Below are 17,549 nucleotides of genomic sequence, written 5' to 3'. Positions count from 1 at the left end.
TTCGTCGCATCAGTCAGAGAATTAAAGTCATCCCATCTGTGCAATCATAAGAGAGAAGCCGCCTTTCACCCCAAAGCTCTATAAATACTGAAGGCAACCTTCAGAAAAGAAGTTTGGAGAGTTTGGATACTTAGATTCCCTTAGATAGATTAGCCTTGTTCATAGTTTTTCTTTTATTTAAAAGGCGGAGTGAGAGAAGGGAAGAGACGCCAGAAGATTGTTCAGGGAAACTCGAGAGAGAACCCAGAGGCGTGGAAAATTAGAGAGCAGGCCAACTCTCGCGAGAGCTAGACTATCTTTTGAACAAAGTAGAAAAGACAGTGTAAAAGCCTTGGGAAGCAAGAGATTGCTACCAGGCTCTTTATTCTCATCTTGCATTGTTATTTTGTATTTCAACTATATATCTATACAATGGAATTTCTTTATTTACATCTGTTCACTCTCTTGAAAGCATGCATGAGTAGCTAAATTTACCGAATGGGTTGAGAAGAACTAAGTTAACATGACCTAGGATCTTCATCACATGCGATTATCTTGTTTTATGCTGTGCCCAACACCCCTTTAGAGCTACTTGAGAGAGAGTCTAAAGAAAGAACCTAAGACTTGAGAGAGCCAGATTAGAATCTAGACTCGAGAGAGCAAGATTAGATCTGCATAAGCAAGAGATAGGGACTTAGAGATAAACTCTGTTTGCCAATCTGCATCGCATGCACCCTAGAGATAGGTTATGATATTATGTGGTCGCCTTATTTGTGTGTGTCTCATTTTACCATCGCATAAACAAGAATAAAGACTTATGTGTAGGTCCTATAGACTCATTGCATATATCGCATGCGTTCTAATATTAGAAGTCGTAGCATTCGCATCGAGAGATGGTTTGCTATTGTATGTGTATTGCATGATCGCATAACATGAATGCATCCTAGGAAGTGTTAACCGAACCCCTTCTCAACCCGTTCACCATATACTCATCGCATCTTTCGTATTATCAACTCTTTTCGTAACTCTGCCGCATTCATTTATTTTATTACCGCAAACACAACCCAAAACAACTATTGATTTATTGGTTACCGCAAATTCTTCTTGAAAACTACCACCGCATACCGTTTTCCCTATTCTCTGAGTTCGACCTTGGACTTACCAGGAAACTCAGTGAAATTTATACTTGGATTCCACTGAGAAAACTTGTTGCTCAATGCATTTCCATCACCACATTTCATTCCATAATTTCATCTCATAAAATAACGCATCACTAACATCCTAGGCTGTCTTATGAATCTTGAACTGTAAATGGAGACGTACAGGGATCAATGTTCAAAATACAACCGAAAGGCCCTATAGTACAGGTATTAGGTTGGGTACCTTATCTTGGTAACACTATGGATATGATCCACTTTGTATTTGATACAAACACAATGATCCAACGCATTCGTGTAGGTAACATGCGAGTGGATATAACCTATGCAATGAGTTTGCATAAGATCAGACTAAAAAATAGTAACCACTAGATGTAACACTATTTACTAGTTAAGTTTCTACTTTAATAGGATGACTTAGGCAAGTTAGTCTTAATCTTGAGTGTATTATGAACTCTTATTCAGGGGGGATTTTTCTTTAATTTGTATGGATTAGTGACTAGTTTGCCGACTTCATAAGCCTACCATTTTGAGGAAAAGACTGAGTGAGGAGCTAAGAACAGAATAATACAAAATCGATTTCACTTATTCTTGACTTAAGGTAAGTAGATGTGTGTTCCCTTAAGTGATAACTCTGATACTTGAATAAAGGGCCCTACCCTCTCACTGGCTTGAAAGGGATTTTTGTTTAATGGTTGGACCATAAACAGGTTATTCATTAGAGGAGCACTGATATTTAAGTATATAGAAGTAACCTAGGGGTAAAATAGTAATTTGATCCAACTGGTGTTACGAACACTCTTGAAGGACTAACTTACTGTTATTGGTCTATATCTGTGGACACAAAAATATATCTACAGTGAGAAGAGTGCAGTTGTGGGTCTTTAGTGGAGCGTACCCACAGTTAACTAATATTGATTAATTTGGTTAATGAGTTTAGCCAATTAATCTCATATTGTTAGAGCTTCTGATCTATAGGTTCTTGAGGTCCCCTTCCTAGCTCGTAAAGGGAATTGAGGTATCATATCTTGAATAGTGTTGGAAATGTTCAAATTCACACAGGGAAAGAACATAATGTTTAATGATACGTTATAATATAAAGTTTATATTTTAATTAAACTTTATAAAATAAATTTAATTTTGGATATGATTCAAAATTAATTTATGGGAGAAATAAATATTTGAAGGAGTTCAAATATTAATTTAATATGAATTGGATTCATATTAAAACCGTAGGTTAAAAGTTATGTGTATTTGATGCACATCAAAATTATAGGTTATGAGATAAATATAATGGAATATGATTCAAATGTCGGCTAAATTAAATATAATTGAATAGAATTAAATAATTATTTAATTTAATTTAATTAAATTAAAACTACAGGTTGTGTGAGAGATGTTTCATTTAAATATGATTTGAATGAAATCATTAATTAAATAAGATTTAATTAAACATTAATTATTAAATTAATTAATTGATTAATTTAATTTTAATTAAGAATTAACTCTCACGTAGAGAGTTAACAGAAATGTGGGATTATTCTCACGTTTCACTCTTTCTCTCTCTCCTTAATCAAAACCTGCAAAAAGTATTATTTTGCAGGTAGTGAGGAATTTGATCTCGAAAGACACAGAAGAGTTTTGTACTTTTTGCTTCTCTAAAAAAAAATTTCTTTTTCCTTTTCCCAATTCAATTGGTTCCCACCAACCACTTTTACCTCAAGAATTCTCAGAGGATAAGAAGGTAACGCTTGTAGTGGTATTGATTTCAATCAATTGGAGAATTGGCGAATTCAATCGAGATTTCTATAAAGGTAAGATTCTTTTTTTGTAGAATTATTGAATTGCATGCTTAACCTAGGATATTTTTACAGCAGGCTGGTTATTTTTGTCTTTATATTATATCTGGCTTTTCCCAGTGCATAGGTATTCTATAATACCTCTATCAAGTAAAGAGTAATGGTTTTGTGTCTTCCGTTGCGTTAGGGTTTTCATCCTTACACGCAAGACACTCGTGGAGGCAAGCCAAAACGAAGGTGAGATGCTTGGATAAATGCGTAAGTACTTGATAATACAAGGAGTAATAGATTTTTTTTTCTTTTAAACTTCGAACCAACCCATTTTTGAAAAGAAATATAAGAACGCCTTGGAAATGAGTAAGGAAATTTTGTAGACTAAGCTTGCCGCACCTAAGGTCTAGAAATATTTTCAAAAGAACGAAATAAAGCTTAAGGAAGGATACAAGTTAAATGAATCTTGAATTAGGAAGCACTTTGAGAGGTCTAGTTAATATGTCGAAGTGAGTTACGAAATACTAAGACCTTGAATATATGCTTGAGGACAAGGATTGTTTTAAATTTGGGGTTGTGATAAATTATGGAACTACAAGTTATTTTATCTTTTTATTCAGAACAATTAGGAAAATTTAGAGGAAAATGCATTATTTTGACAAGGAATTCATCTAAATAATCATGTCTTGTGATCAGATGCGTAAAAACTAATAATCCTTGAAAAAGTGTAAATGTTCGAAATGTCCTAAAACTTGCAGTTCGTAAGTTTTAAACATATTCTATTCTGTAATAAAAGTATTATTGAGACTTCATTCAATAAAAGTGTTATTGAAATTGCATTTTGTTGTAAAATCCAATAAACGAACCCATAGCTATATTATGAATACTTAAACTTTATGTAGAGACATAAAAGAGGATCAGTGGAGACTTAAGGAGCAAGATGTATTTACAGGGGTAAAATGATAATTTTGACCTACTATAAATACGAATGACCTGTGAAGATCGACTTACGAATTCGATTTAAAGAGTTTAAAGAGTTAAATCAAATAGACAAATATATATATATATATATATATAATGAGGAGAGTGCAACTATTGAGCTATAGTGGTATGTCTCGGTAGTTAACGAATATTGATTAATTCGGTTTAAAGAGTTTAACTAATTAATCTCAAATCGTTGGAGCTCATGATCTGTAGGTTCATAAGGTCCCTCTATTAGCTTGTAAAAGATTAAACCTTGGATTAGAATATTGAGTGAATTTGAAATGTTCAAATTCAATTTAGGGTTTGGATAATCATATTTGATATAATTAACATTTAAATTTATTGAAATTAAATGAATTTTGGAGAATTCATTATATTTAAATATTGATTTAGATATTGATTAAATGAATGGGGATTCATGTTTGAATTAGGTGTTTTATCAATTTAATATTTGATATTAAATTATTATTATTTCATTAATTAAAATTTGGTTAATTAATTATTTAATTTAAATCAATTTCAAACTGAAAAATTCAATTTTTAGAAATTGAATTTGTGTTTAATTTAATTATGTTAAATATTAAATTAAATTAAATTTGAAAAATTGATTTGTTAGTGGATTTATCCCAAACTCTTAGTTTTAATGGATTTTTCCACAAATTAACACCTAGCTAACTTTGTTAATGCTTTATGAAGTGTCAAGTGGTTAATTAATCAGTTTTTGGGTGATTAATTTTGATATATAATTCAGATTTCAGTGGAATAAGAGGACATGCAAATGAATTTTAGAGAAAATTCTGCTGAAACTTGTTTTCCTCTGAAACCCTAAAAAACCATTTAAAATCCCCTCTCAATTAAGAGTTCCACCATTCAATCCAAGGTCGAGATTAGTAGAGAAGACACTCTTGGTAGTCTACTGCAAGTATTGAGGATCAATTTCGTGGAGATTACAAGAAACAAGTGGAAATCATCGGAGGTATACAAACTAAAACCCTATTGTTTGAAAACTATGAGTTTGCATGCTTGTTATTTAAATTAATGTAATTAGAGTGCTTAATGATTCTGTTAGCTTTTGTGTCTTGCATGTTTACTATAACAGTAAAATTGTCACTTTTGGACGAAGGATTTAGATGGAATGAGGAGAAAAGTTGGCCAAAGAAACAAGCTACAAGCCACGATTGCATAGAATCTCGATCCAGCGACCAATTTTACAATGCATAGCACTATGTAAGGAGATGAAATGAGACAAATGGAAAGTGACAAATGCGTGGGCGATGAAGGCCAAATCCCCAGAACAAGTTGATAAATGATGTGAGACGTTCGTAACAGAGCTAATGCATCTCTGACGTGAGGCAAGCAGCATAGTAGAGCATGGAATTTAATGCGAGATGTCAAACCATCATTGAAAAGAGGTGAGGTACCTTCTTCTCGATGCCTATAAATAGCCTTTCGAAGAATCATTCAAGATATAAAGATTTCCACCATCGAAAGAGGTTGAAACTCTATCAAACTTCCAACCTAAATCCGCCATAACCACCACTTCTTCGAACTTTTTTTTTTTAAGGATTTTAAGTGAGAGCTGAGAGTTCTTCCTTGAAAAATGAGAGAGACCTTTACACCATTGCAACCTAAATGAAGTAGCCACCACCAGAGCCAAAGGGAGCAAGAGATTGTGACTGCCAGCTTGGCACTTCCTATTTTAATTCTGTTTACATTCTTCTTATCATCCTCATTTGTATTAAGTTTTTAGAGATTGAACAAACTCTCATTTTCTTAATATGAATGCAATTACTTCCATATCCATCCATCCATGTTTATTTTCACAACCATGAGTAACTAAATTCCTCATGAGTTAAGACAGATAAACTAATATTTTTACTAAATTGTGCACAAGTAGATGTTCATCTTGTTTAATGCATTCAAAAAAGTTCGCTGAGATCAAATCAAAAGATTGATTTGAGTAAGAAACAATCTGCTACTTGAGAGAGTAAGAGATTGTGGAACTCGCTAAACAAAGATAGAAGTAATTTTAGAGATAAAGTTAATCTATCGCAACCAAAACTCATCACATGCATCCTAGAGATAGGACACTATGGCTCAAAACACTGAGAGGTAAAGTTATTACTTTAAGAGTTTATCACATGAACGCATGACTTATGCATCGCTTAGGAAAATGTTAATGGATCTCTCTCAATACTATATAGTCATTGACATTTTATTCATCCTTAACTCGCACGACTTCATTTAGCACTTGCAATTCCTATCACATCCATGTCATCATTCATTCCACCAATAGTATTAAGTATTCTGTAAGATAGTAAATATTATTTTCATCGCATCCTTCTATCGCATACTTTAATAGCAATTGACTACGTCAAGATCAAACAATTATTTCAACACTTCTTAGTCGTCTGTCCCTGAGTTTGAACTCAGATCTCACCTAATAACACTCTAATTAGACTTACACTTGGGTTTAGTTAGAGAAAACATTGTGTTTAAACTAGAAAATTCATTTTACTTAGAATTAAGAGCACGACATAAGTCAATAATCATCGCATCTTTCAAAATGCAACACTTGTTGAGACGATCAATGGAGTCTGTTGTAGTCCATGTAGAGTGAATAATTTTGTTTAGGACAACGCTTATCAAAAGTGTGTCTCAGCCATGTTTTCAGTCTTTAAAGGTTTTGAGGTTCTTTCAAATCTTTGACTATTTCTATATCTAAGCCTTGTTACACTATTTGGTTCACGATTGAGTTTGAATATTATACATTGAGAATACTGTTTTTAGTTGAAGTGTAATTAGTTTGCTAGTTTATTAAGTTCTTATATGCCATTTCTCCCAACAATTATTATCAAAATTGGTGGCTGCAAACTCCTATACCAGTGTCGCTAGTTCTACCATGATATGGGATCACCCATTGTCAAACTCCATGTTGAAAAACCAGAGAAGTTCAAAGGAGACAACTTCAGGTGATGACAACAAAAGATGATCATTTACCTTACCACATTGAATCTTGCTCATATTTAGAAGGAAGATTACCTAGTTACCCCATTAGAAGCTGTAACTCCTAAAACGGAAGCTGCGAAGCATGCATGGATGCATTTAGACTTCTTATGCTGTAATTATATACTTAATGGTCTTGAGGACACTTTGTATAATGTACATTGCAATGCCTAAGATACATTAAAACTATTGTTGGGGGCATTAAACAAGAAGTACAATCTAGAAGATGTTGGTACTATGAAATTCCTTGTGGAAAAATTCTTAGATTACAAGATGATTGATACCAAATTGATAATCAATTAGATGGAAGAATTACAAATTATCATTGCTGATTTGCAAAGTGAAGGGTTGGACATTAGTGAGCCATTCCAAGTTACTGTTATGATTGAGAAGTTGCCTCCTTTTTAGAAGGACTTCATGCTATCTCAAACACAAGTGAAAAAAGTTATTCATGGAGAACCTCGTGATGGAACTCCCTATAAAAGAGGATAACAAAAAAGGAGATAAAACTCCACTAGAAATTGAAGCCAAGGCTTAAATTTTTGGAGCTTCAAAGAATAAAATGAAGAAGGAAGATTTTAAGAAGCATCATGGATAAAAGAATGATTCTAGCAAGTGCATTCGAGGAAATTGTTGGGTTTGTGGTAATTGTGGCCATACTACTGCAATGTGAAAACAAAAGAAGGGATAAAGTTTCAAAAATTAGGCCAATGTCGTGGAAAATGATGATTTGGTTGCCGTCATTTCTAAGGGAAATATGACTTCAGACACCAAAGGTTGGTGGATTGATACTAGTGTTACTATGCACATTTGTAAGGATAAGCCATTGTTCGTTACATATGAGAAGTAAGATGGCAATGATAAGCTATACATGGGAAATACTTCATTTGCCTTTGTGGAAGGCAAAGGAAAGGTTTTGGTGAAATGGAATTCTAGAAAGATACTTACCCTTAATGATGTATGACATGTTCCAGAGATACAAAAGAATCTAGTGTTAGTAACTCTACTTAATAAAAAAGGGTTCAAGCTTGTATTTGAATCAGATAAATTTATTATGACAAAGGGGGGTATGTATGTGGGAAACGGTTATTTGAGTTATAGTGTGTTCAAATTGAATGTATTGGCACAAATGCTAAAGAATAATAAGAATAACAACTCTTCTTCTTATATTGTTGAGTTGTGTGATGTATGATATTCTAGATTGGGGCATGTCAATTATCATTCTTTAAATTTAATGGTAAACTTAGGACTATTGTCGAATTTTAACATTGATAATAAACACAAACGTGAAGTTTGCGTTGAATCAAAGCTTATTAGAAAGTCATTTTCATCTATGGAAAAGAAGTAATGAATTTGATGTATGTGACATGAAAAGTACTTTCACAAGAGGTAGAAAGAGATATTTTATCACATTCATTGATGGTTATAGTAAAGATTGTTATGTATATTTATTACATAGTAAAGATGAAACCTTTAATGTCTTTAAAATATATAAGGAAGAAGGTTGAAAATCAACTTGAGAAAAAAGTAAAGGTGCTTAGATTAGATAGAGATGATAAATATGAATAATCATCACTCTATGAATTCTGTGAAATTAATGGTATAATCCATCAAACTGCAACACTTTATACACCACAATAAAATGGTGTAGCTGATAGAAAGAATCGAACTTTAAAGGACATGGTTAATTGCATGTTAGATGGTTCATGTTTGCCTCATAATTTGTGGGGGGAAGCTTTACTGATAGAAAATTTTATATTAAATAGAATTCCATATAATAAGATTAACACATTGCCTTATGAAGTGTGGAATGGAAAGATACCCTTATATAAAATACTGAAAGTGTAGGTGTGTTTGGCAAAGGTACTGGTTCCTTTACCAAAATAGACCAAACTTGGGTCAAAGAAAATTGATTGTGTCTTTATAGGCTATGCAATGCATCATACTACTTAAAGATTCATGGTGATTAAATAAAAAATACTTGATATTAATAATAGTACCATAATAGAATCTACCAAAGCTAAATTCTTTTAAGATAGCTCTTTGAAAGGTCAAGATGATCAGAATACTGAGTCTGAACCTAAAAGAAGCAAAAGAGCTAAGAAAGCTACTTCTTTTGGACTTGATTTCATAATTTATATAATAGAAAGTGAGCCTTAGACATTATAAGAGGTTGTATCATTTCTTGATACACCTTATTAAAAGGAAGCTATCAATAGTGAGTTAGAATCCATTTTACAGAATAAATATTTGGGTATTGGTTGATTTATTTCATGAAAATAAACCAATTGGGAGTAAATGGATTTTTAAGAGAAAGCTAAAGGCTGACGACACTATTGATAAGTTAAGGCTCGCTTAGTAGCTAAAGGCTTTCGCAAAAAAGAAGGGTTAGATTTCTTTGATACCTATTCTCCAGTGATAGGGATTACATCTATAAGCATGTTAATTACAATAGAAACTTTACAGAATTTGAAAATACTCCAATGGATGTAAAAACTGCATTTTTAAGTGGAGATTTAAATGAAGAAATTATATGAAAAAACTTGAAGGTTTGTTGTTAAAGAACTTGAAGATAAAGTTGCAGACTTGTCAAGTCTCTTTATGAGTTGAAACAAGCACCTAAACAATGACATGAAAAGTTTGATCATACTATGTTATGAAATGGATTTAAAATAGTTGAGTGTAATAAATGTGTCTATGTTAAAATCATAGATCAAGAATGTGTCATTGTTTGGTTGTATGTGGATGATATGTTAGTAATGGGCACAAATAGATGTGTCACTGATTCCACTAAAAGGATTCTGAAATCCAATATTGGTATGAAAGACTTTGATTTTGTTGATGTTATCTTTGGAATTCGAATAATAAGAAACCTAAGTGGATACATTCTTTCTCAATCTCCTATATAGAGAAAGTGCTGAGAAAATTTGATCATTTTCATAGAAAGTCAGTTGTTACTCTATTTGATCCAAATTTTAGAAGAAAAACAATGATAAAGGTGTGTCTAGTATTTTAGAGTTATTGTTAGCTTAATATACATAATAAATTGTACAAGACTTGATATTGCCTATTTAGTAGGAAGGTTAGCAAGATATACTAGAAATCTTGGGTATGATCATTGGAATGCGTTAGTCAGAGTTCTAAGTGATGGAACGAACACATGTGCAGTGGAAGAACAAAGGATTTAAAGTACTCCAATTAGGTTAATTATAAAGTAAAAGGGTGAAAAAAATACAACCTTTGTAGACTTTGAATCTTCTCCAAATTAGTTGCAATCTCCTCACGAACGGGTCGTAGACCACCACGAGAGTCTTTTCGACTATTCTTCGACCTTAGAATGGGATGGTGGGATCCGGTGAGTGACTAATTTGGAGAGGAAAAATGTTAAATCTTAGATAGAAAATTGTTAAGAGATTATCACATAATCTCATACAATTCCACTAAGGCCAATAGTTTATGAAATTCAATAAACACTCCCTTTTAAAGACCATTACATGCAAAACATGCAACTTTGAGTTTGATGAGAATTTGACACTAAAAAATCCACTAACTCAAAGTGAGATTTAGTGGGGTAAGTGTCTTCAAATGAAGACAACAATTAGCAATCCAATAGTTGAAATTTCCCACTCACAAATGTTGGATCTTTCCACTAACTTGGTCAAAGTTTGACTTTTCAAGTCCAAAGCCAACAAATTTGAATTTTTGATTTTCAAAATTCAAAAGTCAACAATTTGTCTTACATTGCATTTTTGACCTAGTCAACAATTTGACTTTTAATGTAATTTTGACCAATTCCATTTAATTTCAAAATTAATTCTAATAATTAATTTTCAAATTAAATTAATATTAAATAAGGAATTAAACAATTTAATTAATTTAATTTAATATTAAATCCAACACTAATCCCAATTTATATGAATCCCTATTCATAATCTTGATATTTAAATCTTATTTAAATATCTCCTATTTTCTCTCTCTTTATGTTTAATTCACAATTAAATATTAGGTTAAATATATCGTATATATTTACTGCTTTCCTCCAAAATATAGATTTGAACACTTCAAATTTGTTCCTCACACTGTTCTAAGGTTTAGTTTGATATGGGCTAGTATGGGAACCTTATGGACCTACAGATCATAGGCTCTAACGATCAGTGATTAACCGACTAAACTCTTTAACCCAATTAACCACCTTTTGTTAACTACTCGGTCACTCCACTAAAACCTAATAGTTGCACTCTCCTTACTGTAGATATATTATGCCCACTTGATATAACCATGATTAGTAAGTTAACCATTCACAGGTTGTTCGAAATAATGGCTGGGTCAAAAGATATTTTACCTCGAGATTACATCTTGCTTCTTAAGTCCCACTGATCCTCTAATGAACAATTGGTTTGTGATCCAATTACTAAACTAAGTCCCTCTCGGGCCAATTAGAGGGTGGGGCCCTTTGTTCAAGATTAGAAGTCAGCACTTAGGGGAACAACCTCTCTACTATCCCTAAATGCGGGTAGGAGTGAATTTCGTCTTGCACCCTATGTCCCCAGCTATATACCCGATATTACCCTTGAAATGGGAGGCTTATTGAGTCGGTGCTGTTGAACTAACCTCACCCATGCAAATCTAAGGATAATCTCGAATAAAGAGGAGTTCATAGTTAGCTTAGGATTAAGGTCCAGTTACCTTGGTCATCGCTTTGAGATAGTCAACCTTAAATAGTAAACAACGTTATAGTGTAAGAGTGATTTATTTCTTGGTCCAACCTTATGCAAATTCATTCATAGGATGCCCTCGCTCCTGATGTCAATACATGAACAAATCAGGATCACTTTGTTTGTAACACTTTACAACAAATTGTAACAACTACAAAATGGACGACATCCAATAGTGTTACCAGAATAAAGCACCCAATCTTATTTGTATACTATAGATCATTTTGACTATTTACTTGAACATGATTCACTCTTATGTCTCCACATAAAGTTCAAGTACTCATGTAGTAGTCATGGATCTTTTAGTTTATTGAATTTATTTGTAAAACAAAATAAGCAATTCCTATATTCAATAACAACTTTATCGATTTACAGAATAAATTTATTGTTTACAATTCACGAGTTTATGACTCTTGATAAAGTACACTATAAACTATGGATTTCATTATACAAGGCATCACTATGTATTGAAAGAATTTAGTGGTGCTAATTGGATTTCTAATAGCATGGAGACTAAATCAACTAGTGTAGGTGGAGCAATTGTATCATGGAAATCTTCCAAACAGACTTGTATAATACACTCTATACAGAATCAGAGTTTATGACTCTTGATAAAGTCAAAGAAGAAGCTAAAGGGCTTCAAAGTTTTCTTGAAGATATTCCATTGTGGCCAAAGCCTCTAAGTGCAATATGTATTTATTGTGACAATTTGGTAGTTTCTATGAGAAGCAAGAATAATGTTTATAATGGCAAGTCACAACATATTTGATGCAGGCATAATTCGATAATACAATCACTCTTTGATGGAATAATTTCAATTAATTATGTGAAGTGGAAATAGAATATTGCAGATCCTTTTACGAAAGAATTGTCAAGAGAGAAAGTTATATATATGTCGAGGAAAATGAGGCTAAAGCCTATGAAGTGATTTATCTGGTGGTAACATAACCTAGTGGATTGGAGATCTCAAGATCTAGGTTTAATAAGCAAACTAGCTAGATAATTCATAGTTAACACACTAAGAAACTCATAGTTTATTCCAATTCTATGATGTTCTAAAGTCTATGATATATTGATGTTAAGGTTATATTGATATCTTGTTTTACAAGAGGAGTAATGACGAGATACTCTTAATCATATTATGAGTATAAGTGGGGTTGAGAACTTTTCAAATGGTTTATGTTCTTTAAAGCTCTCATGAATTCAAGATTTTGTCTAGGACCAAAATGGACACAAACGTATCAAAACTCAGGAATACAAGATGAGTTGTGTGTGATATCTATTATTATTCATTGATGAGAAGAATAGTTTCAGAGTTTAGTCTCACTATTTCTTTGGTAAATTCGAAGGACATTCACTAAGGAATATTCAAGTCCATAAGATAGCTCTCTTGATGCAAACTTGGTATGTTTGCTCTCAATGATTTTGTTTGATTTTTCTCACTTTCTTTCATGTGGAGGATTGTTGAATATATATATATATAGATATAGATATAGATATACATATATATACATATAGTGAAAGAAAGTGAAACAATTGAATATTGAAACCTAAAATTGAATTTAATTGTGTAGATTAAATTCATTATCTAGAAACGTTGAAATTGGATTGAAACTTCAAATTAAATTGATGTTTCATGTACAAATTTAACATATATGAAAGTTAACTTTATAGTTTCTTCAATTTGAATGAGTTATACTTGATTTTTGTCAAATAACAACTCAAATGAATTAAAATTGATAAATGTTTCAATTTTTCTATTTATTTGATTTGATTTTATATTTTGGAGTTATCAAGTTGTTGGCCTATAAATAATAACTTGGTTCTTAATTTGTAACATTCCATTCTAAATTGAAGAGTTCTCTCATTTCTTTCTTTATTTTCTTTGTTCTTGAGTTGAGTTGAGAGCAAGTATCCAAGAGTTCTACCAAAACTGAGTAGCTCAATATTGTAGTTCTACTGGAGTTAGTCGTTATATCCCGCTGAGACGATAGTTTTAGTTTGCTTGTAGCCTGTGAAGAAAATCATATTCGCGATTTCCATGAGCAGCAGAAGAAAGATAAATCCAAATCACAATCATGAATGAAAAAAACATTTACAATCAACTTCTAACAAATGGTTATACAATTCATACATAAATTATAGCATGAATAACTCAAATGAACAAAGAGACAAACTTTACGAACATTTGAAGATGCGTCTCCATGCTCCGTTGCGCATGACCGCTCGAACAATAGTGACCATGAACGCTCGATCTACACGACCGCAACATAGCAGCACGAACTCTTCCCACCCGTCCTCAATGATCGCCTCGGCCGGGAACTCCTTAGCAACAGCACGAACGGCCTCCAGAAATTTTCAACGATGTTGAGTTGAGTCTGACACCACTAACAAGGCTACCTTGGTATTCTCGGTGTGAGAATCCAGAGGGTGAGCTCTGTTCGAACTTGGTATGAGGCCTGTCTCTTATACACATCTAGATGTGTATAAGAGACAGCCATTAAGGCTACCTTGGTATTCTCGGTGTGAGAATCCAGAGGGTGAGCTCTGTTCGAACTTGGTATGAGGCAGATGAAGGAGGAAACATCGATCGTGTACGCAACTGGACAAGTGGGAGATGGCGAAGACCTATCTTATAAGTCGATGCCCAATCGTTTAGATAGAGCTAAGTGATTGTCTGGCAAAAGCTATGAGATTGTTTAGCTCATCGTTTAGCTCGGTTGGTCACCTACAGACACTACATGATCGTTTACCTTGGGCAAGCGATCGTCTAGCAGAACTATGTGATCGTTTACTAAATACTGCACGATGGTTTAGCTCACCACTGCACGATCGTTTAGCTCGCCCAACCGTCGTTTAGTAAATCGGTATTTACTTGACGACCCCATGAGATCCCTTTTTTCGTTGAGAGAGAAATCTCAAAAACTTTTCAATCGTTTGTAAAATCATCCATTTTGAAATTAGGAAAACCATTTTCCTTTTAAACTCATGGTTATCATGAATTCAATAACCACCCACTCACTTGGTTATTAAAGAAAAAGAATTAATTATCCAATAATTAATATTATTATAAATATAAATGATAACTAACTTATCATACTATATTTCTAACCTATAGTTTTAATATTTCATCTCATGGAACATATAAACCATAGTTTTTTTTTCTATTCCATGGTTGTTAATGTAAATCTCATTTACATCAATCCTTCACTAGATATATCTCATACATCAAATTGATATATCATATATAATCAAAATACCTCTTGTCAATTTGAACATTTCAAATCAATACCAAGAACTGATCCTCAACTGAATTCATTGAGCTACCAAGGGGACCTCATGGACCTTTAGCTCGAAGCTCCAACGGTACGTGAATAACTGATTAAACTCTTTAGCCACGGGATCCAACATCTGTTAACTGCCAGGCACTCCACTAAAGACTGACAGCTGAACTCTCCTTACCACAAATATATTATGTGTTCATCTTAACCAATCCGCAGTGCAACAACCTTTCACGGATTGCTCGTAAGTACAGTTGGGCAATAACCATTATGCCCCTTTTGTTACCTCTGTCTCATTAAATATCACTGATCCCTCTAATGAACATAAGTCATAGTCCTACTATGACAGAGTCTTCTCTTCTAAAGAGAAGCTGTGGCCACTATGTTCAAGCCCCGGAACTAACCTTTAAGGGAGCAATCTCTCTACTTATCCCTGCTTTGGGAAAGAAGTGAATTCCATTTTGTGGATTGAATTCCCAGATCCCAGATCAGACAAGTCCCCAAAAAGGTTGGCATGTTGAGTTTGCAATTTGACCACTCTTATCCATACTAATCAAAGGACCGCCCTCAAAGGCAAGAGTTCCCAAAACACTCAGGATTGAGGTCGTGTCATCTATGGTCGTTTAGGTGAGATGTAAGTCTCTAGTATCAACGGCGTTATATACAGAGTCTAGTCATCTCGTGGTTCAGGTCTTATACAAACACTTTGTATAGGACACCCCTTCTCGCACGTCGCCACATGAATGGTCAGGATCTACCATCTGTAGTAGTTTACAACACTTGCAAACCTCTACAAAATGGGCCGTATCTGTAGTGCCACCAGGATCAGGTATCCCACTTTAATCCTTATACTACAGACCTATTTAGTTTATCACTTAAGGCATAATCCACTTTTATATCACATATACATGCTTAAGTTCACATAAGATAACCAAGGAGAATTTTTTATTAGATATGAGTAAATGCCAGAATTAAATAACATTTATTTTATTCATTAAACAATGTGTATCTTTACAAAATAACGAGATTCCGAGAGAATTAGGACACCAATTCCAACAATCTCCCACTTGTCCTAATGACTCGGGAGACTAATGTACAATATAATATAAAAATGTATAATATACAATAAACTAGGGCATACCCCAGTATCATCTCCCACCTCCCCTAGACAAGATGTCGCCTGTCCTGCAGACCCAGATTCTCTAGGTGACCCTCAAACACTTTAGCCGTGAGGGCCTTTGTAAAGGGATCAGCAATGTTGTGCTCCGATGCGATATTCGTATCACCGTGATGCACAATCTCCCTAATCAGGTGATATTTTCGTTCTATATGCATACCCCAACGATGACTCTGAGACTTCTTTGAATTTGCCACAGCCCTGCTGTTATCACAATATAGTGTGATCGACAAATCCATATTAGGAACAACTTCTAAATCTGAAAGGAACTTCCTCAGCCAAATAGCCTTCTTAGCTGTTTCACAAGCCACTACGTATTCGGTTTCCATAGTAGAGTCCGCGATGCATCCTTGCTTGATGCTTCGCCAGACTACAGCCCCTCCATTCATAGTAAACACTGACCCGATGTTGATTTGCGAGAATCTCTATCGGTCTGAAAGTCAAAGTCCGTGTATCCTGTAAGGATCAGATCCTTATCTCCATACACAAGCATGTAGTCCCTCATTCTTCGAAGATACTTGAGGATTGTCTTGACCGCCGTCCAGTGATCAAATCCTGGATTTGACTGATACCGACTTACAATCCCTACTACATAGCAAATGTCGGGTCTGGTACATAATATTGCATACATCAAACTTCCTACAACAGAAGCATAGGGAATCTGCCTCATCTTCTCAACCTCTTGAGGTGTCTTAGGACATTGATCCTTAGACAGAATGATTCCATGCCTGAATGGTAACAAACCCCTCTTAGAATCCTGCATTCTATACTTGATGAACATTTGATAAATGTACGATGCCTGAGGCAGGACTAACCGTTTGTTCTTGCGATCTCGAATGATCTGGATCCCGAGAACATACTGTGCCTTACTCAAATCTTTCATTTGGAACTGGGCAGCTAGCCAACTTTTAATGTTAGTCAAATATCCTACATCATTCCTAATGAGTAGGATATCATCCACATACAGTACTACGAAAGGTACTAAGCTGTTGATGATCTCCTTGTAAACACAAGGCTCATCAACATTCTGATCAAAGCCAAACGATTTGACAGCAGAGTCAAATATGATGTTCCAAGATCGAGATGCTTGTTTCAGCCCATAAATGGACCTACTTGCTCTTGATCTGAAACTATGAACCGCTCTGGTTAAGTCATATAGATGGTCTTCTCAAGATTACCATGAAGAAAGGCAGTCTTGACGTCCATTTTTCATATTTCATAATCATAAAATGTGGCTATGGACAGGAGAATCCTGATAGACTTCAGCATGACAACAGATGAGAAAGTTTCCTCATAGTCAACTCCTTCAACCTGGGTATAACCTTGCCACGAGTCTAGCTTTAAAGGTTTGTACCTTTCCATCTACACCTCTCTTTCACTTATAGATCTACTTACACCCAATAGGTCTTACCCCATCAGGTGGATTAACAAGCTCCCAGACGTTATTGAAGTACATAGAT

Source organism: Benincasa hispida, chromosome 5 (genome assembly GCF_009727055.1).
Source record: "Benincasa hispida cultivar B227 chromosome 5, ASM972705v1, whole genome shotgun sequence".
NCBI lineage: Eukaryota > Viridiplantae > Streptophyta > Magnoliopsida > Cucurbitales > Cucurbitaceae > Benincasa > Benincasa hispida.
The sequence above is the reverse complement of the archived record's forward strand: the minus strand, read 5'-3'. Positions refer to the sequence as shown.